This window comes from Cupressus sempervirens, chromosome 1 (genome assembly GCF_028749045.1).
Source record: "Cupressus sempervirens isolate cs-2001-9-10 chromosome 1, ASM2874904v1, whole genome shotgun sequence".
Lineage (NCBI taxonomy): Eukaryota > Viridiplantae > Streptophyta > Pinopsida > Cupressales > Cupressaceae > Cupressus > Cupressus sempervirens.
In genome coordinates this window covers 765,615,686-765,634,530 of record NC_143118.1, presented here as the reverse complement: position 1 = coordinate 765,634,530, position 18,845 = coordinate 765,615,686, and positions in this window count along the sequence as shown.

Here is an 18,845-nt window from a genome sequence, read left to right as displayed (position 1 = left end):
AAAAGGATGACTTAGCTAGAAACCCTATTATCCATTTATGGAAACAATCTAAAATTTCTATTCCTGGACAAAGGACTTCTATCATACAAAAATTCAAACCAACAGATTCAAAGTCTCCTAACAAGGACTAATGTACTAAGTGTATTATAAACATCATATTATGTGTATAATCCCCAATGCTTTTTTTTTAATCAAGTGTTTCCCTAGTTGACAAATCATTGTATGATTGTCTATGTTTTATCTCTTAGCATTCATCATTGTTTTTTGTTATTAATGTTTCATTTAACAAGTTGGGTTTTATAGTTGGCATATAACTAATTCACCTCCCCCCCCTCTTAGTTGTATTGGTGTACTTTACTTTCTAAAAATTGGTATTAGAGCATTAGATCCTTGAGTAGGAAGCTTTGCAACTTAAGGAGATCTGTAGCATTCAAAAAAGGAAAGTCCAAAGTTTGATAGAGATAGCTATGAAAATTGGAAGGAAAATATGATAAAGCACTTGATATCCACAAGGATACATTACTAAATGTTCAAAAAGGCTTAGAAGACTATGGTGGATGAAAAAGATCTTTCTACTTATACTTATAAAGAAAAGGATAATCTCATGTACAATATGTATGCTATAGAAGCACCAATTTTTGCACTTCTAAAACTAGAATTTGTATAACTAAATGATCTACATATTTCTTATGATATTTGGACAAGGATAGAAGCACATTATGAAGGAGATAAATAGGCAAAGAAGTATAGGTTATAGAATTGGAAAATTGTAATTGAGAATGCAAGAATGCATGAAGATGAATCGGTTAAGAATGAGAAAGAAGCATCTCTTATAAGAGATGAGAGGAGGAGTTATTTGTAACTCTCATGTGAATGATTTCCACATTCATAAGTGTGTGCATGACAAGTGTCATAATCCTCTTAAGGAGGAATAACTATTTTCCTTAATAAAGGAATTACAAAATAGACTTGTCCTCACATGTAGACTAGAGGATAAACAATATAAGGGATACCTTTGTTTATCCCATTTAATAAATACAACCAAGGAAAGATTACCAATTCTAACACCCCCCTTTAATCTTTACCTGGGGAAATTACATCAAAGGGTATTGAACCCAAATTTTACAATGATATGCTAATTAGCAAAAACTTGAGCTTTGAGAATGTCTTCAATTATGTGAAAGGTCTCTTGTGAGTGTAGGTAGATCTTCGTAGAGCCAACTGGATAGGTCATTAAAGTACACCAAATCTTGTATGTGCTAGATGGATTTACCTGAAAAACATAGACACAAGAAACAAGACAACTATCCACAAGAAGTATTTCATCTTATATGCAAATTAGAAATCCTTTTGAATAAGGATAATAAAATTCTCATAGAGAAACAATGAGGAAAATAAAACATGTTACCACAAAACAATGGAGATAACCTGATATCAAAATGAAGTATATGCTCAAAATATTATCAAAAAGTTTGATCAATATTCTCATGAACAAGATATTATACTAATGTACTAATGACCACAGACAAGGCCAACTAATGATACATGCATCCACATTGCATCAATCACATGGCTATAGACAATCCACTTAATAAATCATCCCACTGCAAGTTAATGGGTGATCAATCCATAACATGCATGACTCATGATCTAAGCAATAAAGTATGCAGATCATTAACACATTAATATATGAAAATAGAGTAAATAGAGAGACATGCTGATCAAATTAGTATTATCATGTTTTTGTTAGGATACTCAAATGAATGGATTATGAGGGTATAACAACATATTGCCTTCAAATTGGATCAAATCATCTGAATTTGGAGGGAAAACTCCAATAATAGTATCCTCTTCATTGAGGAACAAAAATAGAACATCATGGAGGGAAACTTCATAAATATCAACTTTTCAAAGTAGAGCATATAGAATCAAATGGAGGAGAACTACATATAAATATCAATCTTTCAAAGTGGAACCAATAGAACCAAATGGAGGGAAACTCCATAAAGATATTTTCCTATCAAAGTGGAATAGATAGGATCAAATGGAGGGAAACTCCATATAAAATGAGAGCACACCAATATAGGATGGAGGGATACTCCATGGGCCAAATAAGGAAACTATGTATCAATGATATTGAGGGGACCTACATAGTTAACCTTGAAAAAATGGCTCCCTATGCAACTCAAACAAAATATCATATAAATCATGTAGATCAATAGTATAAAACCATAAAGTGCCAACATGGGCATAGAATGACGCTATAAAAGCATAAAAGTGCAACTAAGTGCATATCAAAATATCACAATGAAAGCAAATGTGTAAGATAACTCATAATCCATTTAAGGTAATTGCAGGTATCCAAGTAAGATCAATGAAAAAATAAACAAAGTATGGATATCAAGTATAAACTCTTTTGAGGGTAAACATGAGTCCTTAATTCATTTTGTGAAGGTATATATCAATTTATGAATCATAATAGTCATAAAATTATATATTTATCTGAGTATATATGTGTGCACCCATATATACTAAAATGAATATATGTAAATGATAAGTCATAATGTTGATAGGATCCTTCTAAAAGGATATATATCAAGTAGAATGAACTTTTTGAATAAAGACAAAAGCTCTTAAATAGTAATTGAAATAACAAAATCTAATCACAATTATTAGGAATGACTGCCAAAATAGAGTACTCTTTTTTTGTTTAAAAAAAAAAACATAACTGAATTTTTAGAATGATGAAAGCCGAAAATGCATCTTACATGAACAACTAAAAAAACTCTTAATTTTGTGCATAAATGAACAAAGATGTTAAAGAAATGATAGAAAAGTTTAGCAGGTACAAAAGAATATAACTAGAATAGATAGATGCAAGTAAGCCAAAAAAAATCTACTAACATGCATTGGGCAGTCAACAATGTAATCGAATAGAAAAGAAAAAAAACTTCTATAAGATGCAAACAAAGAGAATGAAGCAGAGAGAAGCATTTAGAGTCTTACTCAAAAACTTCAGTCGAGCTGATTCTAGGTGAAGGTAAAGCATATGAAAGTAGAACATGCAAAAGTATCTTTTTGTCATGAAAAAAAACTTATATTCCTTATGTATTTTTAATGCAAGTTGCAGAGAGGAAATGGATCACAAAGTGTTGAATCTCTAAGTGATGATTCCCATTTTAACATGGGAATTTCCACTGGAGTCAACATACCTGAGAAGAGATTTTGATGATCTATTTCAAGCAATGCCTGGAGAGGTGGAGCATGCAATAAGGAGCATAATAGGAGATGGGGTACTGAGGCCAAGAGCACCGTGTCCTATTTATCAAACTCAAATATTGTCCATATTGTACTCAAACATATATGATATGTTACCTGAGTATAGGATGATGATGAAGATTGAAGAGGTCTATATAAATCCACCTTTTAGAAAATGCGGCCATACTAGATGAGGCAATCAGTGGTTATTCATTGCATGGTTCAAAGGCATGGGTGGGAGGAATAATTCCCATCAAGAAGTTTGATGAGGATAAGGTACAAATGAATCTTTTGGATACAATGAGGATAGGACTGTGGCTAAGGAATCGCTTTTATTTTGAAAGGGAAATTATTCATATTGCAGGGCTACTGCTAGAGGAAATGGTGGGTAGGGCATTTGCATTATTTGATGCAATCTTAGTTGTGGTTCGATACTGTGAAAGTCGAAGGGTTCAACTTGAAATGAGGGCCTCTTCAGGGGATGACAACATAGGGATTATAGTGGAGTCAGTGGGATCTACTAACTAGGTATAGGGGCTTGGGTCTAGAGGAGAGGGTTAAGAAAATGGGTTAGGCATGCAATATGTTTAGGTTTGATTATGATAGAAGGAGAGAGAAAGAACAGAAACATTTATGTACTCATCTTATTTGAAATAGACTTACTGAATACATGAATTCATTTTAACATACAAAAATATGTTTTAACATTGTTAATTAGCAACAACTTTTCCTTGTTATCAATGATTTCTCTTTATCAGGCAACGTTGCAAATGAAAGTATTGGTTATAATAATTATGCTTCCCTTATGAGACATTGAATAATATTCTAAAAAACAATTAATCAAGAGTTATAAAAACTTGTTAGAGAATAGTTCTAAGAATAGATGATGTAATAGGCGAATAATAATGCAGTCCTGCAAAAAAAAATGTTAGAGGAATAATTCTTCTTCAAATATAGAAATTGTATCTGCCATTGTTTTGTTCAAACGTTACTAAGGAATCTGCAAATATTCTTAAAATAGAAACTTAAAAGTAGATTTTTTTCAGATGTATCTAACTGATACAAATTATAATTATTAAAGCCAAACGTACAAGTTATAAATGAATTTTATAACTCACAACGTAATAATTTATAACTTTAAAAATATTAAACTAAAGTAACTAACCAAACTTATAAATTTATAACTGAGTTCTAAATGTGATCAAAGGCCAAGTGTAGAAGTTACAAATTAGTTTTATAACCTACAATATGACCATTTGAAACTTATAAATATAAAAATAAAATATAAGATTAATATTACAACTTGATTATTGCTCAAAGTTTGAAAAAAAAAACTAGAACTACTTAGAATAAGTACAAACAAAGATATATATTTATTAAATTTAATAATTATTAATGACAAAAAAAAAAACATGATATGTAAAAACTGCACATTAAAAAATTTATTTTTCAAGATATTGTTTTGCTAACTATAAACCAAAAAAGGATAAAAACACTATAATGATAGAGGTGCGCATTCTATTGTTCATTAAAATATTATCATGGGATTAGCATGCTTTGAAGTTTGAAATTTTTTACAGAAGCTCAAGGAAAGGTGAGACGAAATAGGCAGATGTAGTGGAAAAGATGCCCAACTTCAACAATGTTCTTTTCAGCCTCTCCCATATCCTACAAAAATGTAGGATGAAGGAAAGAAATCTAGCTGAACTTTAAAACCAACCACTTTTAGAAGTGAAAAGAAAGGGAAAACTAGCAAAACCCAACGCCAAGTGTGCATAATTCTGATCGGTTAGCCTCAGATTTGGGCTTTAAATCTCAGCTCGAGTGATGCAAGAAATCCCTCTGAATTCAAGAAACATAGGGAAAAAAAACTGAACACCAAAAAATGGAGGATGTGAATTTAATCTTAATTAGATGAGATTGAGCACAGAAAAACAAGGGAGATAAAAGGAAAGATACCAAAAAAAAATCACATAAAGAAATTTCTAAAAAAAACAATCATAATTTAGAGAAAGTTCTAAAAAAATAATAGAACTTGTTTATAATTTCTAAAAAAATAAAATGGAGAATTAAATAATTGAAGAGACAGTGAAATATATTTTTTTTAAAAGGTGAACAAGTTTTGTTATTTAAATATGATCAAAAATAGATTTGATTAATAGTTCATAACTAATAAGTTTTTAAGTATTCCTTGCAATAACATAATAAAGAAATAAAAATTGATTTTGAGATTTAAAATTTAATAATAATAATAAGTGTAATTTTTGATTGAATATTAAAAAAAATTGCACATTATATAATTTTTTTAAAAACTAAAAAAAAAATTAAAAAATAAATAAATGCTACTTGTTCTGGTGGCACGCCTTCCAAAACAAGTGTGAACAAAAAATATAAATGTGTATTTTATAGCAATACCTAGGTAGAGATTACTTTAAAAAGGTGCGCTCTAATGAATGGCAACCTTCATCACATTAAACTCAAAAACAAGGATTAACTTGACTCTGATACCATGTTAGAAATAATAAAATCAAAATGAACTAAAATTAACGAATTATAAATTAATCCAAGAGAGTTTGTGATGAACATAATTACCATACTTCAAAGAGCTTTCCAAGATCAACACAAGAATGGAGACACGGGTTTTGAAAGGGGAAAGCAAAGAAAACCCCTTGTGAATTATATGAATGAGGCAAACGCCTAAGAATGAAGAAAGAGAGAGAAGGAGACAATGTGGAGCCATAGGGCTCATTACATGAACTACATCATGATTGTGTGTTAAGAATGAGAGAGAAGCATCTCTTATAAAGAGATGAGAGGAGGAGTTATTTGTAACTCTCATGCGAATGATTGCCACATTCATAAGTGTGTGCATAACAAGTGTCATAATCCTCTTAAGGAGGGATAACTATTTTCCTTAATAAAGGAATTACAAAATAGACTTGTCCTCACATGTGGACTAGAGGACAAAAAATATAAGGGATACCTTGGTTTATCCCATTTAATAAATACAACCAAGGAAAGATTACCAATTCTAACAATAATATTATGAAGATAAGTAATAGTAATGTAGTAAGAGACTTTCCTAAGATTGTGAAACCTTCTAACATGGTATACAAGGAATATGTGATGGCTAAAAAAAAAAATAGTTCATTTTCAAGAAAGACATTCACTACATCAAAGAAGTTAGAGATTGTTCATATAGATTTGTGTGGACCTACTACAACAAGAGCATTCTATGGTGAAATACATTTCATTCTTTTCATTGATGATTTTACAATAATGACGTGGGTAGTATTTCTAAGAGAAAAATCAAAATATTTTGAGAAATTTAAGATATTCAAGGCTAAAGTTGAGGATGAATCTGAGTTGAGAATCAAATATTTAATATTTGGTAAAAGAGGAATATTTACATCAAACCTGTTCAATAACTTTTATGAAGGCAATGGAATCAAAAGACAATTTAAGATCCTCAAATACCACAATAGAATGGGATGGTGGAAAGAAGGAGCACATTAGTAAGAGAAGCAAATAGAGTAATGATGATTGAAGTAAATGTGGGATGTATCTACTAGTGATAAGTAGTTACTATTGTTGTAGTGCGTCTCATGTTTTGCAGTCTGTACCTTGTTTATTTTTTATTCAAGAGATACTTGATACTCTTATTTTGTACCTTATGATGACCCAAGGGTCGAATGTTATACTTGGATTCAGTACCATAGATGCCTTCCTTCTATACTATTTAGTTTATCATTTTTGCATGTTGATGCTATTTTGAGATGATAGTAGATCTATGATGATATCTGGTTATATGGTTTATTGGACATATTCATTGATTAGGTTATGAGATGAATTTTATGCTATGGTTATTTACTTCAGTCTTGTATCTTTACACTTTTTGTGAATGTGAGTGATGTAAATGAATTAAATAGGTATTTTAATACATGTTCCTTTGGCTATGATATTATATGCAATTACACTTGATCATCTATTTTAGTGTGTAGGAATTATATCCCTGGCAGTGGCACATGGAGTTAGTGATTTAGTTGTTCATAATTACCAATGTCAACTTTGTATGGTTGATGTATCCTTATTTTAGTTGTTTTAAATTAAAACCTTTCAACGATTAGTAAATCCAAACTCATCTGCATTATGTGACTAGACTAGTAAGCGTGTCTGTGCATTTAGAGGTTCACATTGTCACGAAAGTGTTAAGTGATTTTCTGTGTTTTTGGGTTTTCGAGTTTTATTTCCTTTCAAATTTAATTTCTGGCAGCTTTTTCTTAGGTGAATTTCCATTATGGATAATAACCTATTTTTGTTTGGATTGACTCGGAGTTTAGCTACTATAGTTGGCTATTTGTCCTAATTGAGTATTCAATCAAAAAGTGAATAAGTATTAGAAAAGTGAATTCATTATTCACTTCTCACTCTTTAGAAATAGAATTTTGAGAGAAAATTTGGAAATCCTCTTCTGAAATATTATTGTTTTTTTTTTTCTAAGAGTTGTGAGCGTGGGATCTTCATGAGGTTGGTCTCATTAGATTTAGCTTAGGGAATTTGTGCTTTACCCCTAGTTTTAGTAGTTTCAGTAGTTTATTTATTTTATTCTGCGGGTTTCAGTTTTAGCCCCTTTTGTTGTCAAGTAGGGCCTTCCCATTTTAATTTTTTTTCTTCATTTCTGCTTCAATTTCTTGTAGCAGTATGTTAGGAGTTTGAGAACTAGTGTTCCCCTTCATTTCTATTTGTTAGTTCTGCTCAGTTGGTCAGGTATGAATGTTTTCCCTATTTTTGGGATGGGGGTTTGAGACTTTGAGCCGTTATGCTGGCCATTTTTTCATATGATGTCCGATTTCACTTATTTTTGGATTTTTGGGGTTTTTGAACCCAAAGGCCAAATGGGTTTTAATTTCAAAAAATTTCCAAATTTTGGGGGTTTTGCCTCATTTTGTGTGTTGCCCTATTTTCTTGAGCTTTCTTGGCGCAACATGGTTTGTGGACTTGGATGATCTATTTAGATATCCGTTAGACCACGTTTGCACTTTTTGTTGCATTGAGATGCATGTTACATCCGTCCTCCCGAGTCTATTTTAGTTGAGTTACTTTATATGTTGGGTTCTCATTCAGTCCTTGTATTGATCTTCGTGATGGTGGTGTGCCACACATGAGTACATATGCATACAATTGTTAGGTGACCTACGGGGTCTGATCTTCTATGGTACTTCCTGAAGTTATGATCATTGGGGTTGGGTTGAGAATTTGCATGCCTACGAGCACTCATCACTGGATGAGCATGGGTAGGGTAGGGTAGTATATGGAGGGGGCTTTTATCTCATAGCCTAGTGACCTTGTCCCATAGGGTTGGCACGAACAATTTTTAAGTAAGTGATAATTAAATAAAACATTGGGTGGTAATAAAATTTAAGATAACAAAATGTGTATGTGGGGCCCTCCATTAAGGAGTTGAAACGCATGATCCAAGCTTGGGCTTGTCGATGCTAAGCAACTCTCTATGATGTCAGTCCCTACATAGTAGCCTACTAAGATGTCTGACCAGGACCTGTAGTTTATGCATTGCCTTGTCTTGGGTTCGGTCATCATACTACTTGGCATGTGTGTTAGCCATGGGTGTTGTTTTGTGTGTTTGTGGTTGGATTATTATCTCCATTAACACAGTGGGTGTGGACCTACAAGTGCCACATGGTTGGGAGGTGTAGCAGCCTTCACCACTACTGGGGACTGGTGTACAAAGACGGTCTTGTATCCTAGTGCAACCATGGATGGATGTGTCACTTGGTACTTCAATTTATGGAGTATGCTTTCTTGTGATTTATGCTTTCATTAGGATGTTGTTTGCCATGTTTAGATGATGTTCTTTTTTTAATGTATTCCATATTATGATGATTATCATGTGGTAAGTGATGTTATCTACTTAGTAGGTTTATCTTATGCTTTACTACTAGCATGTTAGATTTCCTTCGCTTTTGTAGCATGCTTTAGTAGTGATATCCCTATTACAATAGTATCGACTATCTAATCAGTGGCTTTGGATGTTATGCATGGGGGATGTCTAGGGCCCACAATGGTATTATGACACCATTGACGATTGGGAGGAACCGCGTACCTATTTTGGTTGTTTTGTGCATCGTGTTGTTAATTATGCTTAATGTGATGTTGGTTTCAGTTCACTGTGATGTTTCCTTTTTGTTCTTCCCTTTCTATTGATTAGATGATTAGACTTTGCTTACAGTTTTTCCTCTTTTAGCTTTGATTCAAGTGTTCTCACCTCAAAATGTGGATCTAATACTCCCTAGTATGGAGGAACTTTGTTTCATAGTTTACTTAGCTTTTTGATAACTTTTTTTGTGTGCATGCTGATTTGAGTTCTCGCATGAGATTGCAAGTCTTTGCACAAGGATGCAAGTCTTCATTTAAGGATGCAAGTCTTCATAGCGAGGATGCAAGTCTTCACATAAGCCTATGCACTTCTTCATTCGAGAATGTATCTCTTCACACGAAATTTTGTAGTTCTATATTTTCGTGCAAAAAATAGGGGCTATTTAGGCTTGTTGGGAAAAAGTTTGGAAGTTGGTTTTGGATACCCTTTTGGTTTTTTCACCTTCCTAGTTCTAAACAGATTTCCTAAGGGGCTTAAAATATATCATTAAATTCCTCCTTATACTTAAGATATATTTTAATATATGCAATAATTCATTTCAGATAGGTTCTAGACCTTTATGAGCTAAGATAAAGATTCTAGGAAATTTTAGGGCTTCAAGATTTTAGACTTAGCGAATTTTCAGGAGTTAGCTTTTGTCTTCAGCTTGGTTGATCTCGTATGATTCCTTTTATGTTTTGTTTGGTAGTGGCATTTGGAGATCTGATAGTGTGAGGTTGTTTGTTGTCTTCCATTGCAATCTTTATGATCTGTGTAGGTTGTTATCATGTGCACTTACACTTGGTTTAAAAAAAAAAAAATTGCTTGTATTTCATCCTTGTTTCAAAGGATCTCTGAGTGGGGAATTACATCTAGTATCAAAGCCCATGTTGCAAAATTTGGATCTCTGTGTTATGCTTCCACTATGGTTATAGTTGATGTTGTGTATTTCTATATTTTTTTTATTATTTGATATGTTTTTGGTTTATGGTTCTAACTATTATGCTTGTGATCGGATTGTTCTGACCCTCTCTTGTTGTTCCTTTAGGGATGCCTCCTGAATGTAGACCTAGTGGCCATGGTGGTACTCATAGTGATAACCATAGGAATGAACACCATGAAGAGGAACATCAGGAAGGAGAGGGGGAATAGGGTAACAATGCAAATTAGAATCTCTAGGGGGCATTGATGCCAGTGCTCCAAGAAATTCTTTCTCGAATGGGCCCTCATGATGAGGAGCGCCAACATGATCAGGAGTAGGAAGAGGGATCCCATTATGGAGAGTCCCACCATTCAGAGCATAGAGAGGAGGAATATGGGCATAAGTGGGAACATTCTCATACACCACCAGGGGGCAGAAGGCACCATCAGAGTGGTAGGGATCACAATAGTGAGGATTCCATCCTGTTGGATATCATGAAGTCCCTTTAGAGTTCCAAACCACCACCATTTGATGGTAGGGGAAGTGGCCTCAAGGCTGAGACTTGGTTGTTGGACATGGAGTGTTGCTTCACCATGTATCCATATTCAACCAACATGAGGGCCCGTTGTGCAATTATGTAGTTGAGGGACCACGGATCTATTTGGTGGAATATTGAGAGTCAGAAGCTTTAGGTTAGCATTGCAAATCTCACTTGGGAGATCTTTGAGGAGAGATTCCAAGAGAGATTATTATCTCCTCAGTTCAGAGAGGCCCGTGCTGATGAGTTCCATGCAATCCGACAAGGAAACATGACTGTGGATCAGTATGAGATCTGATTCTTTGAACTTAGGCCATATTCATGCTACAACAATGATAATTTACTCTTAGCTCATCATTTTATTTGAGGCCTTAAGGATTCCCTCACTAGAGAAGTTCACATGCATTAGCCTAGGACTCTTGTTCATGTTGTAGAGAAGGCATGTATTGCTGAGGAAAATCTAGCTAGAGGTTTCAGTAGTAGATCTAGTTCTTAGAACTAGAGTGCAAAGAATTTAAGGTAGGATGCATAGTATTCTCAGTCCTTAGGAAAGGGACAGACCCAGTCAACACCCTCTCAGGGTGGTTCTTGTTGTAACCAATAGAAGGGTTATTGGACCAAAGGTGGTCAATCTTCTGATAACTTAGGGAAGAAAGGAAATAATCAAAATTGAGGATAGAAATCTCAATAGGATCATCCTCCACAAGGTGGTTAGTATAATTCTAGTAGAGGTAGTGCACCATATCCTAGTGCTACTCAGAGTGGTCATGGGATAGGACTAAACTTTTCTAGGAATTTTTATTCTTGTGGCCAACCTAACCATAAATCTTATGCTTGTTTGATCAAACCATTTGCAAGACCTTGTAAAGGCGTAGTGAGATTTAAGCCTACTATAGGAGATGCGGTTAGGAATCACAAAGTCTTTGTGGCAGTTGACAACCATCAAGATGACCATCAAGGTATGATAGTCAAGGCTACAGGTATGTTGCATGGTATTTCAACTTCAATTTTGTTTGACTCTGGTGCTTCTAATTCTTTCATTTCACCATATCTTGTTCAGGGATGTGGGCTAGTGGCAATGCGTCAAATTGATAGGTGGCAGGTTGAGTTAGCCACAGGTTCTAAGGTGGTTGTTGAATTTTTGGTTAGGAGTTGTTGTTTGGATTTGGAAACCTTCACCACCATAGTGGATCTATGCATTCTACCTCTGGGATCGTATGACATTGTGTTGGGCATGGATTGGTTAGCCACCCATCAAGAAAATATCAAGTTCCATCATAAGGTGGTACAGTGTGTGGATGACATAGGTAGGCAAGTGGAACTTTTGGGAGTTCAAAGACCTATCTCTCTTCATATGATCTCAGCTAATTAGTTGAAGAAAAGTGTGCAAAAGGGTTTCCAGTTGTTTCTTGTGTCTCTTAGTGATCTTGAGGAAGTTGAGAGCCATATGGTGACACTTGATGATCACCCACTCCTTCATGAGTATGCAGATGTGTTTCCTGATGAGATTCTAGGTATGCCACCATAGTGTGACATTGATTTTTGGATCAATCTTGTACCAAGAGCATATCCAATTTCATTAGCTCCTTATAGCATGACTACTTAGGAGTTGAGTGAGCTCAAATTTTAGTTGGAGGAATTGTTGGCCAAGGGCCATATTCATCCTAGTGTATCCCCATGGGGTGCACCAGTCATCTTTGTGAAGAAGAAGGATGGTTCATTGCATTTTTGCATTGACTACCGACAGTTGGATAAGGTGACGGTGAAGAATCATTATCCTTTGCCGAGGATAGATGACTTGTTCAATCAAATGAAGGGAGCACGAGCATTCTCAAAGATTGATCTTAAGTTGAGATACCATCAACTTCGTATTCAGGAGGCTGATATTCATCGAATAGCTTTTCATACACGGTATGGGCATTATGAGTTCATGGTTGTACCCTTTGGGTTGACCAATGCACCATCAGTATTTATGAGTTTGATGAATGGTGTATTTCATACTTACATTGATCAGTGTGTCATTGTATTCCTAGATGACATATTGATCTATTCAAAGACTGAGGAGGAGCATGAGGTCCATTTACGTCAAGTATTGTAGTGCTTGAGTGACCATTAGTTATATAGGAACTTGAGTAAATGTAGGTTCTTCTAGTCAAAGGTGAAGTATTTGGGACATATCATCACTGGTGATGGAATTGCAATGGATCTGGAGAAGATTCATGCTATCATGGGTTGGCCAGCACCCACTAATGTCTCAGAATTTCATAGTTTCATGGGATTGGAGAGCTACTACCGTTGCTTTTTGAAGGATTTCTCATGAGTAGTTCATCCCATCACTTCTCTTCAAAGGAAAGGGAAGAAGTTTGTTTGGTCAAACCATTGTGAGGTAGCATTTAATGGTCTTAAGGAGTGTTTGAATTGTGCACCAGTCCTTGCAGTGCCTAATCTTGTAGGTGATTTCATGGTTTGCACAGATGCTTCATTAGAAGGCATGGGTGCAGTGTTGATGCAAGATGGTCGAGTGATTTCCTATGAGTCTAGAAAACTCAAATATCATGAGCTTAACTACCCCACTCATGATTTAGAACTCGCAGTCATAGTGCATGCCCTTGTCTATTGGAGGCATTTTCTTTTGGGACACAGGTTTGAGTTGCATAGCGATCATAGGAGCTTGCAGTATATCTTTACTCAGCCAAACCTGAATGCATGATAGTGTCGTTGGATGGAGTTCTTGTTTGAGTATGACTTTGATGTTCATTACATTAAAGGGAAGGAGAATTTTATCACAGATGCTTTGAGCAAAAGATGACATGAGGTATTAGTGATGTCACTAGGAGTGGATTTGTAGGGCTGCATCTTGGAGGCTTTTCCTAGTGACACTTGGTATCAAGTCTAGATGTACCCTTGAGGGGAGACTTTTAGGTTATGTACTTGAGTCTGATGGACTACTACATCACATGGGGTGTATCTTTGTACCTATTTTGGGTGATCTTTGTACCTTGGTTTTTTCGGAAGCACATCATGCACTATATTCTACACATCCTGGTGTTAAGAAGATGCATGTTGATATCAAATAGCTATACTTTTGGGTAGGGATGAGGCACGATGTTGCTGATTTTTTTGCTAGATGCCTTGAGTGCCAGAGAGTGAAGGCAAAGCATTAGTATCCGGTGGGTCTTTTGCAGCCACATACCATTCTAGAGTGGAAGTGGGATACGAGATCTATTGATTTTATCATAGGGTTTCATATGTCATCACAAAGACATGATTGTATCATGGTGACAGTGGACTAGTTGTCCAAGGTAGTACATTTTTCACCCATGAGAGCATCCTACATAGCTTCTTCTATAGCGCATGTTTTCCCTGAGGATATTGTTCATTTGCATGGGATTCCTTGTTGGATCATTTCGGATAGAGATCCATTGTTTACTTCTGCACTATGGACATCTCTCCAGCATGCTTTGGGCACACAGCTCAATTTTAGTTTGTCTTATCACCCAGAGACCAATGGTCAAACTGAGAGAGTGAATCGGGTTTTGGAGGATATGCTTTGCATGTATGTTATGGATAGGCAAGTGAAGTGGGAGGACTATTTATACCTTGTTGAGTTTGCATACAACAACAATTATTATAGTTCTCTTGGCATGTCACCTCTTCAGGCCTTGTACGATAGACTATGCCATACCCCTTTGAGTTGGGATCATTTGGAGGACCGAGTTCTTTTGGGTCTAGAGATGCTTTAGGATATGGAGTGGTAGGTTGTTCTCATTAGGGATAATTTGGTTACTACTCAAGATAGGCAGAACAAGTATGTTGATGCCCATAGGTTGGATCCTCACTTTTCTATTGGTGACAAGGTGTTTTTGAGAGTGCGGTCGAGGAAGAGCCCCATCCATTATGGGAAAGGCTATAAGTTAGTGCCACATTTTGTTAGACCTGTTGAGATCCTCAAGAGGATTGTTCATGTTTCTTATCAACTAGTGTTGCCACCTAGCCTATCGCACATTCATGATGATTTTCATGTTTCTGTGTTGAGATAGTATATTCTCGATGTGACCCATGTTCTTGATTGGGATGCTTTGTAGGTAGTATAAAGGTAGCTTACTTTGGAGCCCATTCATATCCTATAGCACTAGAGGCTGACCTTGCAAGGTTGGGACATAGAGTAGGTAAGGGTCCAATGAGACCTGAGTGATGAGACCTCTGCAACTTGGGAGGATGCTACAGGATTGAGGGGATTCTACCCCTATCTTTTTGTTTTCTTCTAGGAGTAAGCCTATGCTAGTGGGGGAGGATGAAGTGCCTCTCATGTTTTGTAGTCTATACCTTGTTTATTTTTTATTCAAGAGATACTTGATACTCTTATTCTGTACCTTATGATGACCCAAGGGTTGGATGTTATACTTGGATTTAGTACCATAGATGCTTTCCTTCTATACTATTGAGTTTATCATTTTTGCATGTTGATGCTATTGTGAGATGACAGTAGATCTATGATGATATCTAGTTATATGGTTTATTAGAAATATTCATTGATCAAGTTATGAGATTAATTTTATGTTATGGTTATTTACTTTAGTCTTGTATCTTTACACTTTTTGCGAATGTGAGTGATGTAAATGAATTAAATATATATTTTACTACATGTTGCTTCAGCTATGATATTATATGCAATTGTACTTGATCATGTATTTTAGTGTGTAGGAATTATATCCCTGGTACTAGCACATAGAGTTAGTGATTCAACTGTTCATAATTGCCAATGTCATCTTTGTATGGTCAACGTATTCTTATTTTAGTTGTTTTAAATTAAAACCTTTCAATAATTAGTAAATTCGAACTCATCTACATTATGTGACTAGACCAGTAAGCGTGCCTATGCATTCAAAGGTTTGCATTGTCGCGAAAGTGTTAAGCGATTTTCTATGTTTTTCAGTTTTTGGGGTTTATTTCCTTTTGGATTTAATTTTTAGTAGTTTTGCCTTAGGTGAATTTCCATTATGGATAATAACCTATTTTCATTTGGATCGATTTGAAGTTTAGCTACTATAGTTGGTTATTTTTCCTAATCGAGTATTCACTCAAAAAGTGAATAAGTGTTGGAAAAGTGAATTCATTATTCACTTCTCACTTTTCAGAAATAGAATTTTGAGAGAAAAATTGGAAATCCTCTTATGAAGAATTATTGTTTTGTTTGTTCTGGGAGCTATGAGCGTGGGATCTTCGCGAGGTTGGTCTCATTGGATTTAGCTCAGGGAGTTTGTGCTTTGCCACCAGTTTTGGCAGTTTCAGCGGTTAATTTATTTTATTCTACGAGTTTTAGTTTCAACCCCTTTTGCTGTCAGGTAGGGCCTTCCCATTTTAATATTTTTTCTTCATTTCTACTTCTATTTCTTGTAGCAGTATGTTAGCAGGTTGAGAACTAGTGTTCCCCTCTATTTTTGTTTGCTAGTTCTACCCAGTTGGTCAGGTATGAACGTTTTCCCTATTTTTGAGATGGGGTTTGAGATTTTGAGCCATTATACTAGTCATTTTTGCATACAGTGTTTGATTTCATTTATTTTTGAATTTTCAAGGTTTTTGAACCCAAAGGCCAAATGGGTTTTAATTTTAGAATTTTTCCAAATTTTAGGGTTTTTGCCTCGTTTTGCATGTCACCCTATTTTCTCAAACTTTCTTGGTGCAACATGGTTCATGGACTTGGATGATCCATTTGGATATCCATCAGACCACATTTTCACTTTTTGTTGCATTGAGATGTGTGTTACGTTTGTCCTCCCGAGTCTATTTTGGTTGAGTGACTTTATATTGGGTTCTCATCTAGTCCTTGTGTTGATCTTTGTGATGGTGGTGTGCCACACACTAGTACGTATGTGTATAATTGTCAAGTGACCTACGGGGTCTGATCTTTCGTGGTACTTTTGGAAGTTATGATCATTGGGGTTGGGTTGGGAATTTGCATGCCTACGAGCACTCATCACTAGATGAGCATGGGTAGGGTAGGGTAGCATATGGAAGGGGCTTCTATCTTGTAGCCTAGTGACCTTGTCCCATAGGGTTTGCATGAAGAAGATTTAAGTAAGTGATAATTAAATAAAACATTGGGTGGTAATAAAATTTAAGATAATAAAATGTGTATGCGGGGCCCTCCGTTGAGGAGTTGAAATGCATGATCTGAGCTTGGGCTTGTTGATGCCAAGCAACTCTCCATGATGTCACTCCCTACATGGTAGCCTTCTGAGATGTCTGACCAGGACCTATAGTTTATGCATTTCCTTGTCTTGGGTTTAGTCATCATACTGCTTGGCATGTGTGTTAGCCATGGGTGTTGTTTTGTGTGTTTGTGGTTGGATCATTATCTCCATCAGCATGATGGGTGTGGACCTATAGGTGTGACATGGTTGGGAGGCATAGCTACTTTCACCACTACTAGGGACCAGTGTATCCTAGTGCGACCATTGCTGGATGTGTCACTTGGTACTTTGGTTTACGGAGTATTCTTTCTTGTGATTTATGCTTTCATTGAGATGTTGTTTACCATGTTTAGATGATGTTGTTTTTTTTATGCATTCCATATTATGATGATTAGCATGTGGTAAGTGATGTTATCTACTTAGTAGGTTTATCTTATGCTTCACTACTAGCATGTTAGATTTCCTTTGCTTTTGTAGCATGTTTTAGTAGTGACATCCCTATTACAACAGTACCGACTATTTGATCGGTGGCTTGGGATGTTATGCATGGGGGATGGCTTGGGCCCACAATGGTCTTATGATGTCATTGACAGTTGGGAGGAACTATGTACCTAGTTTGGTTGTTTTGTGCATCGTTTTGTTAATTATTCTTAATGTGATGTTGCTTTTAGTTCATTGCGATGTTTCTTTTTGTTCTTCCCTTGCTATTGATTAGATGGTTAGACTTTGCTTCCAATTTTTTATCTTTTAGCTTTGATTAGAGTATTCTCACCTCAAAATATGGATCCAGTACTCCTCGGTGTGGAGGAACTTTGTTTCATAGTTTCCTTAGTTTTTTTATAACTTTTTTTGTGTGCATGCTGATTTGAGTTCTCGCGTGAGATTGCAAGTCTTCACATGAGGATGCAAGTCTTCACATGAGGATGCAAGTCTTCACAGTGAGGATGCAAGTCTTTTCGTGAGCCCGTACACTTCTTCATGCAAGAATGCATCTCTTCACATGAAATTCTGCAATTCTATATTTTTGCACAAAAAATGATGGCTATTTAGGCTTGTTGGGAAAAAGTTTGGAAATTGGTTTTGGGTACCCTTTTGGTTTTTTCACCTTCCTAGTTCTAAATAGATTTCCTAAGGGGCTTAAAATATATCATTCAAGTGTAAGGAATTAAATATATGTCAACTTATACTTAAACGATAAGGAATTAAGTATAAATTGAGATTAAGATATATTTTAATATATGCAATGATTCATTTGAGATAGGTTCTAGACCTCTACGAGCTAAGATAAAGATTCTAGGAAATTTCAGGGCTTCAGGATTTCAGACTTAGCCAATTTTCAAGAGTTAGCTTTTGTCTTCAGCTTGGTTGATCTCGTATGATTCCTTTTATGTTTTGTTTGGTAGTGGTGTTTGGAGATCTGATGGTGTGAGATTTTTTTTTGTCTTCCATTGTGATCTTTATGGTCTGTGTAGGTTGTTATCATGTGCACTTACACTTGATTTTTAAAAAAATTATCTTGCTTTTATTTCATCCTTATTTCCAAGGATCTCTAGGTGGGGCATTACAACTATGATATACACTATGAACAAAGTTTAGATTAGATAAGGCACTAGTAACACACCTTACAAACTTTGGTTTAGGTATACAACTATTATGAAATAGTTTAGAACCATTAGAAGTAAATTCTATATCAAGAGAGAATATGACATAGGGGATTTTGATCCTAGAAGTGATGAAGGTATATTTCTTGGTTATTCTTTGAAGACAAAATCATATAGA